This window comes from Phascolarctos cinereus, unplaced genomic scaffold, assembly GCF_003287225.1.
Source record: "Phascolarctos cinereus isolate Bilbo 61053 unplaced genomic scaffold, phaCin_HiC Scaffold_9;HRSCAF=440, whole genome shotgun sequence".
Taxonomy (NCBI): Eukaryota; Metazoa; Chordata; class Mammalia; order Diprotodontia; family Phascolarctidae; genus Phascolarctos; species Phascolarctos cinereus.
Window position 1 is genome coordinate 233,838,739 of NW_027556402.1, and position 22,320 is coordinate 233,861,058.

Below are 22,320 nucleotides of genomic sequence, written 5' to 3' on the forward strand. Positions count from 1 at the left end.
GTTCCCGATCAGCTTCATCTGACATTGTAGTTGCTGACACAGAAGGGGCATTTTGGGTTCACTCAGAGAGCAAAGTAAAGCATGTCTTATGCCAGAGCATGCAAGGCATTGTAGTAGGTTAAGCTCAGACTGGGCCAAAAATTGTCTTTCTCCTGATTGGCCAATCCAAGTTTTAGGCCTTTCTCAGGTCTTTGGGGGCATAAAAATGATCTCAAAGGATCCTCAGTATGTATACACACACACACACACACACACACACACACACATATATAAAAAATATAAAATGAGATAATTATAAAGCACTTAGCACAGTGCCTAGAACACAGTAGGTGCTATATAAATGTTGGCTATTACTATTATTATTATGTAAAACCATCAAGTCCAAGTCACTTTGCCTCTCTGGGCCTCAGTTTCCTTGCTTGTAGTAAATGATTCACCTTGATGGAATTTGTGGCCCCTTCAGCTCTGACTTATGATCCTATGTTACAGTATTTCTGTGGGGCCAGGCTGAAGGATTCTTTCCCTCTCTTCCAGATGACAGCTCTTAAAGAAGGAGGAGCTGCAAAATGATAGAGAACCCCACAAACAAGACCACAGATCTCAGAGGCATGAGAATCAGGCTTTCTCAGCAGAGAAGAACATGACCTCAGCTCACTGGGAAAGAAGGGGGAGCAGCAGATTTACCAGAGGACCCCAGACTGAATCTTGGTTCTGTACCTCAACTACCTACATGACCTTGAGTATGTGATTTCCCTTCTCTGAGTTTCTTCATCTGTAAAAATGAGGAATTTGTAGTTAATAGTCACCACGTTCCCTTGCAACTCCAAATCTAAGCTGGTGCCCAAGAGATGACCTGGAAGTAGCCTGGAGCAAAAGTACGTGGATTACTCTGGTCTGGTGTGTCAGGGAATATGAGACAGAAAGAACCACCTGTGCTGGTCCAGTGGGCTTGGTCAAGGATGCACCATCTTCTGAAGGGAGCCCAGTTTCCGTGAGTGAAAGAAGAAGCAGAGGAGAGTCGAGAAGAAGAAATCCAGGATGAGAAGAGGCTTGGTAATTACACATAGGGATTGCAGGGAGCCCAGCGAAAGAGAAGGCTAGAAGAGAAGGACCAGAAAGGGATGGGGCTGCTGAATTGAATGGGGACAAAATCAGGGAGCAGAAGCAACTCAAGGTAGTCTTGAGGTGACTGCATTAGAGGCACTGGAGAGCAGGAAGTGAGAATTTGCTTGCTGTCAAATGGGGAACTTACAATTACTTAGCGAGTGACTTGTCAATCTGGAATTCGGATGTATGTTTTCCAACTCCAAAGCCATTAAGCACTCTTTAGTATCCTTCCTTGGTAGTGTTTTATTCCTAAAAGGAGATTGGGTTCAATTAGAATACTTTCAAAATAAAAAAAACTCCCCAGCAGTTCCAATCTGGAATTTTTTTTTTTTTTAGAATGCCATTTGAATAGCCTGGCTGGAGCTGCCCCAAGATCACTCAGGAAGAGGAAGCAGGAGGCCTTTTATTATAACCTGGGTTTCCGGTGGGGAAGTCCAATGGCAGAGGTGTCCTGACTTTCCTTGTGTCTATTGTTCTCTGAGCTATTTGGCTAAGGAAGAAGCTTGGCCTTCTGGACTCTGCTGTCCCCAGCCTCCTCATGGCCAGGTCTCTTGGATAAGTGGGAGAACTTCCTTCTAATAGGGACAATGGCATCCTGGCCTTGCACCTTCCGCCTCTGCTGGGGTCCTACAGATAGCCAATGCTGCTTCCTTTCTCTTTGTCCTTATGGGCCAGAAAATGCTGTTTCAGGCTTTAAGAAGAGTGAGGCCCTTTCTTCTCCATAACGGGAATGATTTCTTAAGCTCTGGACCATGGAAAACCCTTATAATGTAATTCCTTCCTATCTCTCATTTCCTTCCTATCTCTCTTGGCATTTTGGTGATTTTACCAAGCCACACCCCCTCTGGGCCTCAGTTTCTCTATCTGTAAAATAAGAAGGGTGGTTTCCTAAGTTTCCTTCCACTTCTGATTCTAAATGCTGAGCGGGTTCTGATCTGTATTGTTAGAGGGAACTCCTATATTGATGAAATCACAAGTCTAGTTAAAAATAAAGTACTTGCCCCCCCAAGCTTCCTGCTGAAGCTCAAATGGCATACTGTATATAAAGAGCTTTTTACAGGTCTGATCGGTTATTGCTATGATTAACAAAGCTTGGGTCGTGAGAGCTGGAACACGATGGTGCAACCTTGTTATGTGATTGGTAGATTCTATACAGCCAACAAGCCAATAAGCATTTATTAATGCTGCGAATACATATACAAGCAAAACCTGCCTTTGAGGAGTTCACATTCTAATGAAGGTAGGACATTCCATAGAAGGAAGCTGAAAGGGAGAAGTGGGGAGAAGGCACTCACTTGAGGTTATGGTGGAGAAAACCGTCCTTCGAGTCAGGACTGGATCTGGAAGAGTGTGGTGAAGGCCAGTGACCTTGGAGTCGCCGAGGTGAAAGGCCCCCTCTACCAGTTCAGGTCAGCACTTTCTCTGTGGCTTCTAGCCTTACAAAACTGCTTGGGTCACTAAAACGTTGAGTGACTTGCCCTGGGCCACAGAGGGGCCAATATGTCTCAGAGACTGTTTTTTGAACCTGGATCTTTCCGGCTTCAAGGCTGGCGCTGTGTTCATTACATGATACCATCTGTAAAATGGACAATTTCTCAGGGCCCTGGTCAATTCTCAAGAGTCTCAGTTGCAGAGAAGTGCCGACCTTCATTGGATGAGAGAGTTATCTGGGAGTTGATTCCCTATGACAGTGAAATCATAGGCCCACTTTCTGTCTCTATAAATCACTTGGTCTTTGTGAATCTTAGTTTCCTTATACCAGCTAGAGATCTTGTAGATAATAGAGGTGCAGAAAGTACTTTGTAATGCTTCAGAATGCCAAAGAAATCAGATTTGCTCATTATTATTATTAATTATTATTATCATTGTACATTCATAATACAAACTCATGTGGTAGCAGTGCTTACCATAAGACACATTCATCATTTCAGAAACAAGGAGACAGGAAAATATGGTCTATGGTTGCCATTTTTACTGAACTGACCCTGTAACCACAGTAAAAACAAAACAGGAAGTAATGTCAAATTTCCTTGTATCTGTTGCTTGGAACTCACCAGTTGAAGGCATGACCACATGCCTGTGGTCAGTGGGTTTGAAACTGAGGAAGGGGCTGAAGTCTTTGTGGTGGGCTCACAAATTAAAATACGGCCTAGGACAAAGTTTTGGGGAATGCTACTAAATACCCAACAAAAGACAAGGGAAGAAGTAGCAGGAAAAATAATAAATTCAAGATTATGATTACTAGGCATCAACAGTGGGAGAGCATTGACTGCTCTAGAAATTTAAGCATACTTGTGAATTTTTTAAAAAATCATTTGTCTTAGGCATTAGGGACTCTAATGGATTCGGGATGGCTTACTTAAAACCACCAATTAATCATCTTTGACTGTAAAATCTGTAAGTAGGACCCTAATTAATTCATCTGCAATTCAATTTAACACACATTTGTTAATGCACATACAAGGAACCTGCTTGGTGCTGGTTATGTGCTTCAGCTTATTTCAACAAATAATTTTTCAAGTCAAGTCAACAAGCATTTATTAAGTGCCTACTACATGATGAGCATTGTGCCAAACACGGTGGGATACAAAGAAAAGTGGCAGACAGTCTGTGCCCTCAAAGAGTGCACTATCTAGTGGGGAAGGCTAAGCGTAGGGCTGCATGTGCTGTTGTTGTTCAGTTTTAGTTGTGTCTGACTCTTTGTGATCCCATTTGGGATATTCGTGCTGAAGATACTGGAGTGGTCTGACACCCTTCTCCAGCTAGACTATGTGTAAGGGGCTAAAAATACAGAGATGGAAATACATGCATACACACACACACACACACACACACACACACACACACACACACACGTATTCCTTCCGTAAAGGAGCTGAAGTTCTACTTGGGTGGTAGGGAGAAAGGAGAAGAGACACCTGTATAAAGGAAAGTAAGGATGATGGGGTCACAGGAAAAAAACTAGGAAAAGAGTTCTAGAAAAATCTGAGGTGGAAGAGAATACTTTGCACTTGGGCTGGGGCTTGAGAAGGCAGGAATCAGGAAAAGATTAATGATAGAGATGCATTTGAGCCAAATCTGGAAGGAGGGGAAGGATAGACTGTGCTCCATGCATGCAGCATAAACTATGCCAGTACATGGACATGGGAATAGGTCTGTTGACTTTAGGGGAACTTTAGTCGAGTTTGACTATAATGTAGAGTATATAGGGATAATCATAGCACCTGTGATTTCACTGATATAGGGAACTCCCAGTTGAGGAAACGCCTTCTAACAATGCAGGTTGGCACCATCTCAGCAACCTCGAAGCTCAGAGAGTTTCCTTGCAGGGTGAAAGGAGGGACTTGAACCCAGATCTTGTTCCATCTCTATCCACCATGCTACACTGCCTTTCCATAGGGTCTATAAAAAAGAGTAATGTGAAATAAGAAGACTTTTTAGAGATCATCTCATCCAAGCCCTTTGTTCTATAGGTGAGCAAGCTGAGGCCTGGCCAGAGTGGTGAAGTTATTTTCCCGGGGTCGCCCAGCTACTTCAGGCCTCTCTAGGTGTGTCGAGCTGAAGGCTAGCATCTTCTCCTGACACGACATTTCTTTAGCCTGTTGCACAGGGCAGACCCTCCCTTCCCCTCCCTGCTCCTCAACCCTTTTCGTATCAGCTCTGCTAACCATTGGCTGATTTTGCTCATCTTGACTTTCTCCTGCTTACTCTCTGATAATAGAAGCCCTAGCTGCAAAGGACTTACGTGATCTGAGTCTAGCCCCGCCCCTTCTCCCCCACCTCCTTGTCTTAGATGAAGCTGAAACACAAAGAAAATTCTTGCACAGGTCACAGAACTGCTAAGTATCTGAGCTGGGTTTGGAACCCAGGTCCTCTGCCTCTTCGTCTTGGGTTCCTTCCATTATACCATGATGTCATTTTGCAGGTGCTCCTGAGCGATAGACTGCCTGAAATATAGCCCTGGGAAAAAGAAAAGCAAAAGGTCACCAGGCAGCCCCTTAGCAGCTGATTCACGGGGAGTTGGCCCACGTCCAGTCTGCAGAGCTAGCCTGATGGAGGGGTGTTGGTCCCCTTTGCCTGGATTTTGGTCCCCTTTATCTCCCTTGTACATAAAGGTCGCTGAGAGCTCTCTGGGTCTAGGCAGGGCTCACCCCACCCCTCCCACAAGAATGAATCCTCTTTTAACTTCCAGCAGACAGAGGAGGAACCTCGTCAGCCAGGAAATCTCAGCTGGACAGTAATTAGTCATTAGAACTGCCTGGTCCTTCTTGTAATGCCAGAACCCTGCAGATGGTCCTGCTTTCATAGAAAGTACCTGCTCCATCCCTGCCTGGGACCTGGGTGCAGCCTTTTCTGTTTTATAGGAATATTCTGCTGTTTGGCTGAAGTTGAGAAAGAACATACGGTACTAAGGGGAAGGGAGAGAGTCAGCCAGACCAGGGGAAGAAGACCAGAAGGAGCAGAGCTTCCCACCCTCCTGAAATGATGTAGCTCCAGTAGTTGACAGTATTTTGGAGGATCCCTTTTTAGTGTCAAAAACAGCACGGGGGAAGCTACATGGCTCAGTGGATAGGGCACTGGCCTTGGAGTCAGGAGGACCTGAGTTCAAATCCAGACACTTAACACTTACTAGCTGTGTGACCCCAGGCAAGTGTCTTAACCCTAATTGCCTAAAAAAAAAAAGAAGGAAAAAAAACCAAACCAGTACAGATCCCCAGGTGATACTAGTTTTACTGTTAACAGTTGGTCTGAGAAAAGCTACCCATGAACTTAATATTGCTTTTGAATGAATTTCTATTTTATTAATTACAATAGGATCTCTATATAGTTGACAAATAGTAATTTGCATATTTACAAGACATACTATTTACTCACTCTGCTGAAAGGATGTTGGCTTATATATGTCAGTGAGTTATCTCATACTAGTACAATGTAAGCTCCAAGAGGGTAGGGACTATCTCACCTTTGTCATTGTGTTTTCAGCACCTGCCAGGGTACCTGGGTGTATAGTAGGTGCTAAATAAATGCATATGCATTGATTTAAAGAGATAGCAGGTAGGATTATTTTGCAGATTTCAGAGACTGGAAGTCTGGTTGAAGTGGTCAAAGTTTCAACCTTAGATCCAGTTCCACTTCTAGATTCAAGGACCGCTTGTCCCCAGATAACTCTTTGGCCTCCCAGGGATTCTTGACTGCCCAGTGAAATCCCATTTGAAAGGGCATCATTATGCCCTGGGTTGCCCATGTGCCTACAGTGGAGATTTACACTGACAGCGCATTGAATCTGTTGGGTCATATTTACATAATGATGGAAGTGCATCCTTTATCCTAAGCCAGAAAGCCCTTAGCACAGGTGTTATTACCCTTGTCCCTTGACCAGGGACATTAGCAATAGCAATAGCATTCCAATGAATTCAGAAACTAATGCAATCTTATCTGTGGAAATGGCTTTAAAGAAGAGGCATGACCATCTGTTTCGATGCTGTATCCTAAGAACTATGGGGCCTTTCCATCTGACATATAGCTGAAGCCTTCCATGGGTGTTACCTCTCGTATTAGAAGGAGAGAGCAGAGACTGTCTGGCTTTTCTCTCTGTATCGCCAGTGCTCTAGTTTCCAACCAAAGGATGAAGGTCTGGATCCCATTCTGAGTATCTGTGCAAGTTTGAATACTTGTAAACATATGACTCATATCTCATTAGCTCCTACTTTCCATCCGTGTAGGACTTCCATTTGCCATCATGATCTCTATTATTGGTACTGTGTTTTCTACCAATTTTACTAATAACCAAAGGAAAAAATAGTTAACCAGAGATCGTTATTACCCTAGGATTAGCCTAGGCAGGCTGGTGCAGGAGGACAACTGGACTAGAGTTCAGTTCAGAAAGACTAGAGTTCAGATTTCTTGCAAGTGGATTTCAAACTTAGAGGCACCTTAGGATCGTGGAGTCCAGCTCCTCCATTTTATACATGAGGAGATTGAGGCTCAGAGACATGATGTGACTTGACCTCGATCACACTGCTCACTACCAAGCATCTAAGGTAGAATTTGATTATCTACGACCTTATGCTTACTAGGTGATTGTAAGCAGTTAATTTCTGTGAACCTCAGAGAATTTCCACTTTGCCTCCAACAACGATGCAATTCCCTTGTTATAGACCATCCTTTTCGAGCTCACTAAAGAGCATGTGGCATCTAACTTGAAAAAGAGAACACTCTATGTATTCTGGGGTTGTTTCTAAATGTGCTGTCTGTAGTCAGTAGGTGGGTGACACTGGGGAGGCCTTCCATTCATAGGATGCAGGGATCAGGTTCGTTGTATGCTTAGCAGGGATTTGCTAGTTCAAAGTTAAACAGGAAGAATTAAATTCTAGAATGTTAGAGCCAGAAGGAGCTTTAGAGATCCCATGCATTGATTCTATATAACACAAAGAAATAAGCTCGAAGATTCATAGAAGACCTGAGTTCAAATCCTAACCATGCCACCACCTACTGGATACTGAGCGAGTCATATAATTTCCACTTCAGTTTCCTCATTTGCAGTAGGTGGGAGGTAGGCTAGAGGAGCTCTGAGGAGCTTTCACACCCTAGACCTATGCTCCTGTGACCCAGAACACAGCACCTCTACGTTTGTAGCCGGGCTCCAAGTGTTGCTGTGGCCAACTGGGGGTGAATGGCTCTGAACCTTAGCTAGGCTGGTCCTCAGATGACAGCCGCAATCCATCGTTCGAGGCCAGGGCACCAGTGACAGGCGACTCTTCCCGAGAAGAGAAGCCACATTGATACTTGGCTAATTCATAGCACCTGTGATCTCATTAATGCCAGTACACCTTCCAGGGGCACAGAGGGCGGTCCATCCATATCTTTGCATCCTGGGTGACTCCTGTTCACCTACTCCTATAAATCTTCCCAGGTGGTGCTCCCAGTATGCCAGGAGAGGTTTCTTTTAGATACAAATGGAGCATATGGTTGTTATCCCTCAAACTTATCACCTTACTTAAGTAACAAGGATTTATTAAGTGTCTACCATGTGCCAAGGACTATGTAAAGTACTGGGAATATAAAGACAAAAATAAAAGTCCTTGCCCTTAAGTTCTATCTCATTATGTGCCTTTCCAGTTCTACTCTTTCTTCCATCCAATGTGCATCAAAGTGCTTCCAGAATCAATTAATCAGCATTTATTGAAATCCTGCTGTGTATTTCGTGCATTGTGCTAGGTGCTGGGGGTACAGATATCAAAGTGAGCTAGTCCCTGGTCTCCAGGAAGACATGTGTGCAAAAGAGTATATACAAAAGCAATATAAAGCGATTGGGGGTGGGGAAGGCATGACTACCTGGGGGGAATTAGGAGCAACCTCATGTAGTCAATGGTACTGAGCTTCAGAGGAAACTAGGGGTGCTATTTCTACCTAGAGGTGAAGAGGGAGTCCCTTCCATGAGTGAGGGAGGCACAGGCCATGCAAAGCAACAGGGTTTGGAGATGAAATGACCCATGACCAACCTATCTCGTTTCTGGTTATCTATCTCTCCGATATCTGTGTCTTTTGCACAATTCTTGGTGGGTAATGTATCACAGCCTTCCCATTGTGTTTCTTCTTTGCCCTTTGGGTGACTCACAACTTTGTTTTAAAGAAATATCTGATGACTTATAAGAATAATAAGACCATGCGTTTCTATAGCATTTTGTGGTTTTAAAAATGTTTTCATAAACTATTACCAGGGCATTGATTGACCATATTGGATTATTTGGTATAACAACCACCCTCTTCCCCTCCCCACTGTAATTATTTAGCCTAGAGAGTTTAAAGCCTGGAGAGGGGGATAGAGCAAAGGGTACATGACCAGTCCATGAACACGTGCTTACACTCAGAAGCTGGTGACTAATTGTTAAAAAATCTTATTTTTCAGATGTTTTATTTTTTATCACCTTAATTTTTGATTATATCCTCCTTTTTCTCCTAACAAGTGAATCACCCCATGTACCAGAGATTTTTTTTAAAGGGGGGGAGGAAGCAGTTAAGCAAAACTAACCAACACATTAAATATACCTTTATTATTATGCCTAATTATTCTAGTTATGGATTCACACTACTTGCTGGCTGGGTAAGTTTGGACAAGTTAGCTCTCTTCTCTGGGTCTCAGCTTTCTCATCTATGAGAATGAAGTTGTGGACAAGATGATTAATGGGGTCCCTTCGATCTCTGACTTCCCATCATTTGACTGATTAAGTGGAATGGAATGCATGAAGGGGTCTATGCAATATTCTATACCTAGAGTCCCCCACCTGTGCAAAGACGGGAAAGAAATGCATATTCTCCACTTTTCTCCGGGACAAAGCTTGGTCACTGTACTTACACGTTGTTCATTTTGGGATTCTTTCCGCTATCGTCCTTGTGCACATTGTTTTCCTTGTTCTGCTTGTTTCTGTTCTGCATCTCTTCATATGTCTTCCCGTGCTTCTCTGGCTTCTTCACAGTAGTTGCTTCTTATGGTGGAAGGGCTTCCCATTACATGCCACAGCTTCTTTAGCCAATTTCCCCAAGCAGTGGTTATCTGCTTTGCTGCTGCTCTTCATTACCACCAAACATGCTGTTTTGAACATATTGGAATACATGGGAATTTGCTTTGTGTCTTTAACCCCCATTAGATTACTGGCTTCTTGAAATCAGGTCTGTCTTTTTTGCCTTTCTTTGTATCCTCTGTACTTAATACACTACATGGCACATGGAAGACATTTATTAAATATTTGTTGACTTGACCTGGGGTATGTTGACTAGCTATTTTAGAGGCAGCATGATATAGTGGAAAGAGAGCAAGACTTGAAGTCAAGAGAGAGCTGGATTTGAATCCTGCCCCTGGTACTATCTGTGTAGCCACGGAAAACTCAGTTTGCCTTCTCCAGCCTCAGTTTCCTCCTCTGTACAATAGGGGATAATACTTATAGAACACACCTCACTTAGAGGAAGGATTAAATGAGACAATGCAAGTAAAGACTTCTTCAACCTTCGGAAGTCCCATACTGTCAATTATTATTCTTTTCTAACTCTGCTGAGGCTAGAACTAATGAAAGGGGACTTTTAAGCAGAAGCAAGAGGATAAACGAAGCAGATTCTGAAGTAGATCTCTCCCCCAGTCCCTTTAGCATACTCATCTGAGTGTCAGGAGACAGTATTCTGTAGATAGCTAGGTGGTGCAGTGGGTAATCATCATACCAATAGCCAGTATATATATATATATATATATGTGTGTGTGTGTGTGTGTATACACACACACACACACACATATACCTCAAGATATACCAATAGCTAGCATATATATACACATACATATATATCTCAAGAGATGTATATTATATATAAAATATAGCTATATCTCTCTCTGTGTATATATATATATATATATATATACATACATACATATACATATATATATATATACACATATATGTATATATACGCACACACACACACATATATATGTTGCCTGCAACCAGATTGTACACCGAATGGAGAGGTGTGAAATAAACTTGAGACATGGGCCAGGCGGGGCAGCAGAACTGACTCAGTTTATTCATCTGAGGGTACAGGATATATAGAGAAAATCTAGCCTAACTTCAAAGAGTCCTCCTGGTGAGATACTCCCCAAAACATCTGCTGAGGACATGACAACATACATTTCCTCGTTATCAGGGTTCCTAGATTGGGTTGTATTTTCCAAGGTTTTCCCAGGCGCCTTGGTGCCACCTGCATAGAGGAGTGAATGTGTAAATCTAAGGTTCAAAGATTGAGAAGGAATATCTCAGGAACCGCCTAACGGGGAGAGATTGGAGAGCCGTACCTTTTAATCATTGAGCCCTTTTGGGTAAAAGCCTGAGTAGAGGTCAAACTCTGCCCTGGATCTTAAACCCATATCAGACTCTTAAGATTGGCCCTCAACATATATGTGTGTGTGTGTGTGTGTGTGTGTGTACATATATATATACATATATATGTATACGTATATATATATATATATATATCATATATGAAATTTTTGCAAAGTGCTTTTCAAATATAATCTTGTTATCCTCACAACAATCCAGGGAGGTAGGTGCTATTATCAGTTAAGTGGATAGAGGACTAGATCTAGAGTCAGGAAGACCTAAGTTTAAACGTGTTCTTAGACACTAACTAGCTGTGTGACCCTAGGCAAGTCACTTAAACTCTGCTTCAGTTTCCTAATCTGTAAAATGGGGATAATAAATAACATCTACCTTCCAGGGTCATTGTGAGGATAAAATGAGATTATATTTGGAAAACACTTTGCAAACATTAAAATCATTGTTACTACTATTCTAATTATTCTAGTTATGGATTCAAACTACTTGTTGGTTGTGTAAGTTTGGACAAGTTAGTTCTCTTGTCTGGGTCTCAGCTTCCCCATTTATGACAACGAAGTTGTGGACAAGATGATTAATGGGGTCCTTTCGATCTCTGACTTTCCATCATTTGACTGATTAAGTGAAATGGAATGCATGAAGGGGTAGATTATAGGATCATAGGTCTACACTTGGAATCTCAGTCCAACCTCTAGCCCAACCTTATTTTATAGATGAGGAAACTGAGGCCTTGAAAGGACAAGCGACTTTCCCAAGATCTACCAGGGAGAAATCAGGGTCAGAGGCTGGATTTGAGGTCAGAGGTCCCCTTACTCCCCTGTACCACATCCCTCCCAACATGATATGACCACCAAGAATCCTAAGCCTCAAAGGAATACTTCACTAAAATTATTCACACTGCATGTACATGCCAGGCCATCTGGGGTGCTGTCTGGGTGGCCTGCCAATATGTAGCGAACCTAAAATCAAAAGGGATTATTTAAAATTGGACATATCAGGAACACCCTGGCTTTCAAAAAAAAAAAAGTGCTGCATGGGCGGAAACTGGTTTTTCTTAAATCTCATCCAAAATACTCCCACAAAGCAAACTTCCCAGCTCCTAATTTCTCAATTGAGAAAGGTCTGTAGAGAACTGGAGAAGGCAGGCTTGGACTTCAGTGACTCAGGAAGGCTTCCTGTTCGAATCACTCGTTTTGCAACTCGGCATTGGAAGTTTGCAAATGGTGATTTTCATGGATGTACAGCCCACACGATCTGTACTTTGACTGACTGTATAGATGTGACTGATAGAAAGATCTTAATTTGCAGTTGTTACCAGCTGCACCAACTTTTTGTGATTTGAGCTTGAGAAGGCAGCACACTTTTATAAAGCTGGAGACATCAGCAGCTATTTCCCTCCATATAGTGCCACAAACAAGATTCAGCCATTCTTTGGGTTTTCTCCCGTAGGTTAAAAACCACCACCACCAACAGTGACAGCCGTGGTATAGTTAAATCGGGGGTGGAGAGGTAGGTCGGGGTTGGGATGGTCACATAGTGAGAGCAAGGGACACAATGGATGACAGCCCCCTTGTAAGCCCGCTGGCATTCCTGCAGTAACAAGAGAAGTCAGGGAAGGGCCCCAGTATGTTGGTGCATTTATGGTCAGAGATAGAGAGCAGCAGGTGTAGACGGTTAATGAGCGTTCCGAGATGGTTGCAAGCATTGCTCTCTTAGAGCATTGGAGTGGAGCGAGCACTAGAGTTAGAATCAAAAGGACCTGGTTTAGTGTCCTGGCTGTTGTGGACCAGAGTACTGGTAGAACTGGGGAAGGCGAAAGTTGAGATGGCAAGGTATTATAGTGGAGAAAGTATTGGACTTGGAAGAAGACATGAATTTGGATCTTGTGTGACCCTGGGCAACTCCACCTCTTGTGCCTCAGTTTCCTCATCTGTAAAATGGGCATAATAGCCCATATCTCCCAGAGTTGTAGTGAGGGTCAAATAGGATAACTTACTATCTTACTGTGCTTTGCAAACCTTTAAATGCTAGCTATTATTGTGACTGTCATTACTATTGTCATCCCTCCAGTTTCCCACAAGAGGTTGAGGAGGCCTGGGGAAGTGGGGATCTACTTTGCCCCCAGGTAGATTGATATGGGTCCTTTGGGCAAAGAGGATATCAAGGCAATTCCAATCTAAGAGTGGTGTCTAAGAGCATCCAAGTGGCCACTGCTCCCCATTACCAGTGGGCACTCAGGCTAGGTTCTTTTTTGAATAAGCATTTTGGGGGGGGCGAGGCAATGGGGTGAAGTGACTTGTCCAGGGTCACACATCTAGGAAGTGTCAAGTGTCTGAGGCAAGATTTGAACTCATGTCTTCCTGAATCCAGGGCCTGTGCTCTATCCAGTGTGCCATCTAGCTGCCCCTTGTATAAGCATTTTAAAGCACCTGCTTTGTGCTAGGCACTGAAGCTATGAAACAAAGCAGGCTGTGCTTTCCAGAAACTTAGATGTAATTGGATTTTTATCTCTGAGCCTCACTTCCTTTATCTGTAAAGTGAGATGGTTGGACTCAACTCTAAGGGTCCTAATGGCTTTAAATCCTATGGTTTAGAAGAGAGGAAGTTAAAAAAATAGACTTGGAAGTCAGCTGACTTGGTTGGGTCAAGTCCTGGGTCAAATACTTATTGTCTCAGAACCTCAGATCCCTAAAATGGGGATCATAGAATTTGAGAGTTGAAAGAGTCCTCAGAGACCATCTGGTCCAAACCTCTCATTTATTGGTGAGGAAACTGAGGCACAGAAGGTTAAGAAACATTGCCAACCATCACCAAGGTAGGCTATAGTAATGCTTGGATTTGAACACAAGACCTCTATGGCCGATTTTTTCATTGCTTGCCTAACTGGATTGTAGGGAGCTTTGCTCAAAACAACTTATCTAAATTACCTGTAACTTAACTCACTTTATCACCAGTGGGGAAAACTCTGCAGGTTTTTAGCCAATGAACTAGAAATCATATGGAAAGGTAGATGATATGGTGGAAAGAAGTGACCTAATCCTGGCTCTAGGCCTTGGCCCAGGCTGTCTGCCATGCTTGGAATGCAATCCCTTCTTACCTCTGTCTTCTACAACCCTTAAGCATCTTTCAAGTCTTTGCTCAAGGGCTAACTTCTTGAGGCCTTTCCCAAGTCCCCAGCTATTGGGGCCTTTCCACCACCACTCCCCCAATTGACTGGCATTTATTGTTTTAGATTTTATATTTGCCTCCACAGGGAATAGGGCTTAGCACAGAATAAGTACCCAGTTTGTTGTCAATAAACATTTAGTAAGCACCTACTATGTGTCAGACACTGTGCTAAGTGCTGGGGATATGAAAAGAAGCAAAAGGCAGTCCCTGACCTCAAGGAGCTCATAATCTCATGGGAAAGACAATAGACAAAAGAAGAACCCCCCCCCCAAATCCCAGCTGTATAAAAGACAAATAGGAAAAATCAAAAGAGGGAAAGCATTAGAATTAAGAGGGTTTGGGATAGGCTTCCTGTAGAAGGTGGGATTTTAGTTGGGACTTGAGGGAAGCCAGCTGGCTTTTCAAATATCTTTTCATTAATTCAGTTGGTTTTTAGTTATATGTCAACATATATTTCTCCTGATAGACTGTAAGCTTCTTCAGGGCAGGGACTGTTTTATTTTTTGTGGCTGTTTGTATTCCCAGCATCTGGAATACTGCCTGGTAGGTTCTTAATTAATGCTGGTTGATTACCACCAACCAGTCAATGACCTTGGGCTTCAGTTTCTTCATCTGTAAAACAAGGAGGTTGGAATGGATTGTTTTCCAATCACAAAATTATAGTTCCTTTTTTTTTAAAATTAGTAACTTATAAATACCTACCCTGGGGTGACAAGCCCTGTATGTTCATTTGTTAATCATGTTTTATAAGCAGAAAATAAACTCATTGACAGCAGGAATTCTTTCTTTCTTCCTTCCTTCCTTCCTCTCTCTCTGTCTCTGTCTCTCTGTCTCCTCAACATCTAGCACCATGCCTGCCACATAGTGGCTCTTAATACACAGTTGTTAGATTAAATAGAATTCTTATAGTTCAGTCTCAGATTCACACACACACACACACACACACACACACGCACAAATGAGTTAAGACAGTCCTTTTAATCAGGGCACTGTTACTGGAAATTACAGTGACATAAACAAGAGCTGAATGGTGACTAACATTAGCGCGAAAGACAACCCGCCTTTGCCCTTTTGCAAATGTCACCCTGGGCAGTCATTGTTTCGGGGGCTCTCTTCATCAAAGGGTAAGCCTGATGTGTAAGCAGATAGCATATTTTGGAAGGTTTCCTGCTTAACTACAGGGTGGCTAGAATACTGGAATAAAGCAGACCAGTGAGTTCTGCAAACAGCTGCATGAAGTTCTTAACACCTGGAGCTGCAGAAAAGAAACTTTTTTTTAAATTTGTGTGTGTGTGTGTGTGTGTGTGTGTGTGTGTGTGTGTGTGTGTGTTTTAATAACACTTTTGGACTTATTTGGTTTTGTTCCTCCTCTTTGGTTGCAAACTCCACTAACCCTAGGAGTTAAGGGCGCTTTGTGCTTGGAAGCGCTTTTATAAATTAAATTCGCCGTCCTGGAAGTGACTTCCCTGGAAACTTAGCTGCATTCTTGTACGTAAAGTTTTCTCTGGGCTCAGGCTGTGGCGCCCTTTCCTGGATACAAGCAGACTTTCTGGTCTCCCATCAACCCTGGTGGGCTGTTTGTTTGCAATCCCACCGGCTGTTAAGTGTAATACCTTCGGATTTCTGACATTCTGCTTTGGAGGAACAGGGCGGGGGGAAGGGGCGAGGCACTGCTCCCACACTGGGAGGGCCCCTGAGCCCTCCTCCTGGTTCTTAGACCTACTGGGTGTCCGTCCCTGCCTGGGACAGTCCACTCCCCCAATGCCCAGGGCTCGATTCCCGTGCATGACCTCGCTTCCTCTGGATGTGCAATCTGATTGGCTTGGCTTGGGATCCCCAGGGCAGGCAGCACTAGAGAGGCCCCAGGTTTAGGGGGAGGGGGGTATCTCACGCCAGAGAAATGCAGCCCCGGAGCTAGCTTGACCTGCTACATCCTCCCGGGCTTTTCAAGTCAAAGAACTCAGACTTCCTGAAATTGTTGCACTGGATGTAAGCGCTGCCTCCTTGAGAAGCTGTTGGCTTGGAGGGGTGTGGGGTGGGGGTGGGGCACTACAAGGGGGAGGCGGGGGGGGAGGATGGAGAGAAACTTCAGCCTTGCACACCCCAGAAAAGGGTGAACTGGAGGCTGCGCGGAGCCCCGCGATGCAGGAGACGTGCCTGCGCGCTGGCTGCGCCTGGGAGCCTGCGTTCTCTTAGCGGGACAGGAGATGGCCCCAGGCTGGCCCCCGGCCCGTTGTCCTAGGGGTGTGATGTGAGGGGCCGCCGGCCGGCCGGGCTGGGCAGGGCTGGGTAGGGCAGCGGATCGCGGCTGAGCGAGCAGCGAGCTCCCGGGAAGCCTGCACACTTGTCCGCCTCCCTCCGTGCCCGCTGGAGAGCCAAGGAGCCGGGCTCGCTTCCTCCCCGCGGCTCCACGCAGGACCCAGGTGGCCCAGAGAGGGGGTGAGTGGGAGCCGCCCCCCGTTTGGAGCAAGGAGGGAGGGGGCGGGCCAAGAGCGAGGTCCCAGGACAAAGCCAGCTCTGCAAACGGATGCACGCTCCAGCCCGGCGTGGGGGCGTGAGTAGCCCCCAGGCGCATCTGCTGGGGCAGGCTCCGCGCTCGGGGGGGTAGGGGGGGTCCAGTGTTTACCGCCTCGGGAGGCGCTCCTGGGCCGCCCGGGGGACAAACCGTATTAACAGCTGCTTTTCCCGAGTGAGACTAAGCTAGGCAGGGCTCGCACACCGCCCGGGTGTTTGTGCGCGAATGTTTTTGTGGTCTCCTGTTTTTTAAGAAGCGGATCTGAAAGGAGAGGCGTGGGAGGGGGAGCCAGAGCCTTTCCGGGGCGACCCTCCCCCAGACTGGGTCTCCCACCATCCCTTCCCCTAGCGTGCATTTGGGGAGCCCCAGAGATGGCTGGATCCCCCCCAGTGCCTCCGGGCACGTTCCTTTAGAGCCTTCTGAACCTCCTTCAGGCTGGACTCCGGGAGCCTAGGTTTAGAGCTGGCTGAAAGAGAGATCAGAAATCATCTTTTCTCAGATGAGGAGAGTGAGGATTAGAGCCTTGCTCTGGGTGTCGGGCGAGCACACCTCCAAGGTGGAATTTGAACCCGCATCCTCTGACTCGAGGGGCTCAGGCTGCATCAGGTTGGACCGTGGTTCCTCCCGTGAGTTCCTGCCTCGGTTCCCGCCTCTGTTTGTTTGTATGTCTATACACGCAAAGTGGGCTTTAGGGGAAAGACCGGTGCGGTGCGGAATTCCATCAGTCTGGGTCTAGAAGAGGAACGTTATAAAAACGGGGTTAATAGTTGGGGCTCCCGCCTCTCAGTCATATGACATCTCCTCCCTCTCCGAGCCTCGAGCCTTCTTTTGTGTTTGTCAGCAACAAGCAGGGAGAGTATTTATAGAAGACTCTGCAATCCTGTGGTGCAGCAAGGTTTCAATTACCCCTACTTGCCCATATGATTAAATGCAAGTTTTCTGTGCTGTCTGCGGGGAGAACCACGTGGGCGGTGGGGGTGGCAGGGCAGCTTTAAGGAGCCCAGGCCACCAGCTAGGTGACAGCCCTGGCTAAGCAGAGGATGGGAATGTGGAAAGCCAGAGAGAGAAAAAGCCCTAGAGAACCACTGATCAGTGAGGAAAACTGAGGCCCAGAGAAACACAGTGACTTTTCTTAAGTTCACCCAGATTCTAACATAGAAACCTGCTGCCATTTCTCTCCAGGACATGGGTTGGCAGATTTAGAGCTGGAAAGAGGCTTAGAGGTCATCTACACCAAGCTCCTCATTTTATAGAAGAGAAAACAGAACCCAGAGCAGGGAAGGGTCTTTCCCAAGGCCACCCAGACCTTCCAAAGGCAGTCGGAATTGGAAACCAGGTCCAAAGCACCAACCATCCCATCACACCAAGCTGCTTCCAGTTATTCCTGCCTCAGTTAATCAGAAGAATCAGGCCAAACTTAAGTCAGGCAAACCTGCAGTGCCCAATTTGTATCTGGAAGAAAATAAACAGTTTCTGTGGGCCCTGGGAAAGGGCCAGCAAAGCAGGCTAAGGGACCCAAATGATTTGGACTGGGTCATTCATTGCTCAAACACAGTGGCTGCTGCAGTAGCATTTGTTTCATTGAGTTCTTTAAGTTCTCCGACCTCCCCAGGAGAGCCCTCACTTAGCAAGACTAAGAAACCCAAGCCTGGTGGCTTGACCCCCATCAGTGGCAATCCTAACCACAGGTTGGGGCAGGAATGACATTTCTTTCCCCCAGATGCTGCTACATTTCACACAGTACTGTAGCGAGCTGATAAATTCCTCTCCTTGGTCAAAGGCAGCTCATTTTCACTATGCAAAGCAATAGGTCAGGGTGGGAGGCAGGGAGAACCCAACTTAGAGCTTTCAGAGAAGCTCTAATTACCCTCCTTGAAAATTAGCTGGCAAGGGGGAGCGAGGCTCCCTTTCCTTTCCTCTCTCCCCAAACGACTTCTTTTGTGTGTGCCTGAGAAAAACCTACCTTATCTCCCACTGGACCTTTGCTGGTTTGTGCCTTCTGGTTTAATTTTTGTCCTCATGTATTTCTTAAGCTAGGTGGCCCAGTGAACAGAGAACTGGGCTGGGAGTCAGGAAGACTCATCTACCTGAGTTCAAATCTGGCCTCAGAAACTTACTAGCTGTGTGACCCTGAGCAAGTCACTTAACTGTTTGCCTCAGTTTCCTCATCTGTCAAATGAGCTGGAGTAGGAGGTGACAAATTGTTCCATTATCTTTGCCAAGAAAACCCCGAATGGGGTCATGAAGAGTTGGACTTGACTGAACAACATTTCTTAAGCTGGCCTGAGGATTTGGCCCTGCAGCTAGCCATTCAGATGGTCACAGAACTGGTCATCTGCTGTAGAATAGAGCCAGCAGAGAGAAGGAGCTGAAACCATAACATTTTCATCAGTTCCTTGTTCTTTACAGGAGGTCCAGGCACACAGAATGGAGGAGCCCAGATTGGGGCCCTGGCCCTTTCACGTGAACTATTTAATTGTACCTATTTCAGCATTTTCTTTGAAGGCTGTGACCATCAGTGGCCTAAAAGACATTGTATTAAGTTTCCATTTTTATCCACATTCTTATTAGAACTCTACTTCAGATACTTACTAGATTAGGACATGGGCAAGTTGTGACAACTCCAAGCTTTAGTCTCTTGGTCGGTAGAATTGGGAGGATCAGACATCATAATTCAGAGAGTTCTGGTGAGGCCAGGCAGGATGAGAGCAATCGCTCTGCCAGGTGACAGCCCTCAAAGCTTGAGGGGTGATGGGTTGGGCTCACTCGCAGTGAGGCAGCTTGCTGGCAAAGCTACCCGAGTGGCCGGATTTGGAGGCAAGAAGAGTAGAGTTGGAATCCTTCCTTACCAGTTGTCTGACTCTGGGCAAGTCACTTAACCTCTAGAGTTTGCCTTGGTTTCATCATAGTATCTACCTCGAAGGATTATTATGAGGAATGATAAAGCACATTGTAAGCCTTAAAGCTCTATGGAAATGCTAGTCGTTATTATTATCAGTGCAGGATCCAGTGTCCTCCCCATTATTCCATGCTTCCTTCCAGTGAAACTCTCTGAGAATCAGTTTCATCATCTGAAAAATTGGGATATTTGCCTTACCTACTTCACAGGGTTGTTTTGAGAAAATATTTGTAAATCCTCAAAACGATATAGAAAGGTTGAGTCATTATTGTCACTTATCTCCTCCAGCTCTCAATGTGTGACCTGATGAGCTCGAGGGGACCTTACAAGTCATTTAACTAGGTCCCTTCATTATACAGATGAGGAAACTGAGGCTCAGAGGGGTCAGTGACTTGGCCACTGTCACCCATATTTGCTTTAACTGCAAATTCTGCCTCTTCTATTTTGGCATATGTCTTCCTGTGCTTCATAGAGCACCTGTCTACCCAAGAGAATGGAGACCTTCATCTGATTGTTTTAATATTGCAAGGGTACCTATGCAGTGATCAGGTTTTCACAGCCGTCTGAGTTGGAACAGACCTTAACAAACATCTAATCGAACCCATGCTCTCCAAAGAATTCCCCCTCCCCCACAGCACAATGGATAAGGGATGTAAATATCTGTGACATAAAAACAGAGCATATGGATACAAATTAAAATAAATGATCATAAAGTGATAGATTTATAGCTAAAAAAGTACCTTGGGGTTACTTATTCCTCATTTTACAAGTAAGGAAGCTTGAGTCCCAGGGAGGCTAGGTGTTCTCCAGTGGAGCTAGTGATCTTCCCAACCAGACTTTACTTGAAGACAGTCCAAGAGTGAGTGCCCCTAATCTGTGAGACGGCCCATTCTATGCTTCTGTTTCAGCAAAGTGCTGGCATTCTGTATGTATATCTTTGGAAGATCCAATCAGAATGAGAAGTTTGTGGATTTCTGGAATGTTTTTTCATAACTGCCCACGTTGAGTTTTTCAAATCTGTATATGTTTCCATGTGTTTTTGTGGTCTAGTATAACTTCATAATGTCCTGAGAGATTTTTTTTAATTGATTTTCTCCCTAAGAAAGGGAAAAGAGCCTACTTTGGATCTTCTTTGGACCTTCTGCCGATGGAAACTTCTGGAAAAAAAAAGTTTGGGCTAGTAGAAAGAAAGCGTATGGGATTTGATGGGAGGAGACTGAGTTCATAGGAGCATAGGTTTAGAGCTTCAAGAGACTTTAAAGGCGGTCCAAACCTACCTGCTTCTTGTCCAGGTGAGGAAACTGATGCTTAGGAATGTTAAGGTCACACAGCTAGTAATTATCAAGTGTCTGAGGTCGGATTTGAACTCAGGTCCTCCTGACTCTAGGGCCAGAGCTTTATCCACTGCCTGAATTTCTTTTATTTTTTAAAAATTATATTTTATTTTTTCCCAACTACATGTAAAAACAGTTTTTAACTTTGGTTTTTTTATTTGAAATTCCTCTCTCCCCTCCCCTTTCCCTGAGATAGTATACAATTTGATATAGGTTATACAAATGTGTAGTCTTGTAAAACATATTTCCATGTTAGTCATGTTGTGAAAGAAGATACAGACCAAAAAAAAAAAAACGCCACAAAAAATAAAGTGAAAAACAACATGCTTTGATCTGCATTCAGACTTTATAAGTTCTTTGTCTGGAGGTGGATAGCATTTTTTGGCACGAGTCCTTTGGAATTGTCTTGGATCATTCTATTTCTGAAAATAGCCAAGTCATTCACTGTTGATCATTTCGCAGTATTGCTGTTACTATGTACAATGTTCTCTTGGTTCTGTTCATTTCACTCTGAATCAGTTCATGTAAGTCTTTACAGGTTTTTTCTGAAATCAACTGGCTCGTCATTTCTTATATTATAATAGTATTCTATTACAGTCCTATAGCACAACTTGTTCAGCCATTCCCTAATTGATGGGCATCCCCTCAATTTCCAGTTCTTTGCTACCACGAAAAGAGATGCTACGAATATTTTTGTATAAATAAGTCCTCCCCCCATATTTTTAAAAAATCTCTATGGGATACAGACCTAGTATTGGTATTTCTGGGTCAAAGAGTATGCACAGTTCTGTAGCCCTTTGGGCATAGTTCTGAATTGCACTCCAGAATGCATATTAGGGATTGGCAGTTTGGGTAAAGCCTGTGGTTCCCTTCTAAGAATGTTTTTAAATACATAAAATACATTGGATTACAAAGAAAACCAATCATATTGAAATACAGTTATTAAAAAAGGTTTTTTGTTTTTTTTTTTAATTTCAGGGACCCCAGATTAAAAACCCCTGCCCTGTATCAAGTTTGCTAGCTGGAAGACCTTGGGCAAATCACTTTTCCAGTCTGGGTTTCCTCCTCTGGGAAAGGGCAGGGAGGGAGCAGAGTAAGTGATAGCTATAGGTCATTTGCAGCGGTCTGTGGGTACAGGGAAGTTTAGCCATATCTGGGAGAGAGGGTGGATGGGAAACCATGTGGTAGGCACAGGCTATGGGGACTTCATTTGTACCAGCGCGTTGCCTAGCACTGAGTTAGGCATGTTCTTAATAAATACTGGTGTTGGTGGTTTTTTGAGGGGCCTTTGGAAAGGTGAAAATCTCCTTCTCTCTGACATCCTGTTACTGGTGCTTTCATTCTTTCCCCTTGTCTCTCTGGGCAACCCTCTTTTAAAAGGTAGCTAGGACCTTCCTTAGAGGCTGCACCTTAAGCTGG

At 44.5% G+C, this 22,320-nt stretch overlaps 1 protein-coding gene across 2 annotated transcripts in view; it reads left to right on the plus strand.

The window, feature by feature from the left end:
* Positions 1-15,971: 15,971 nt before the first annotated feature.
* The window catches only part of PRR5L (proline rich 5 like), a 96,745-nt gene continuing 90,396 nt past the window's right edge, over positions 15,972-22,320 (plus strand). Inside the window, exon 1 of one of the 2 annotated variants that reach the window (XM_020963894.2) lies at positions 15,972-16,142. The gene's annotated coding sequence lies outside the window, so the exon portion shown is untranslated. Of the gene's footprint in view, positions 16,143-16,250; positions 16,593-22,320 lie in introns of those variants that run through there. The other variant, XM_020963895.2, reaches the window with a different exon arrangement.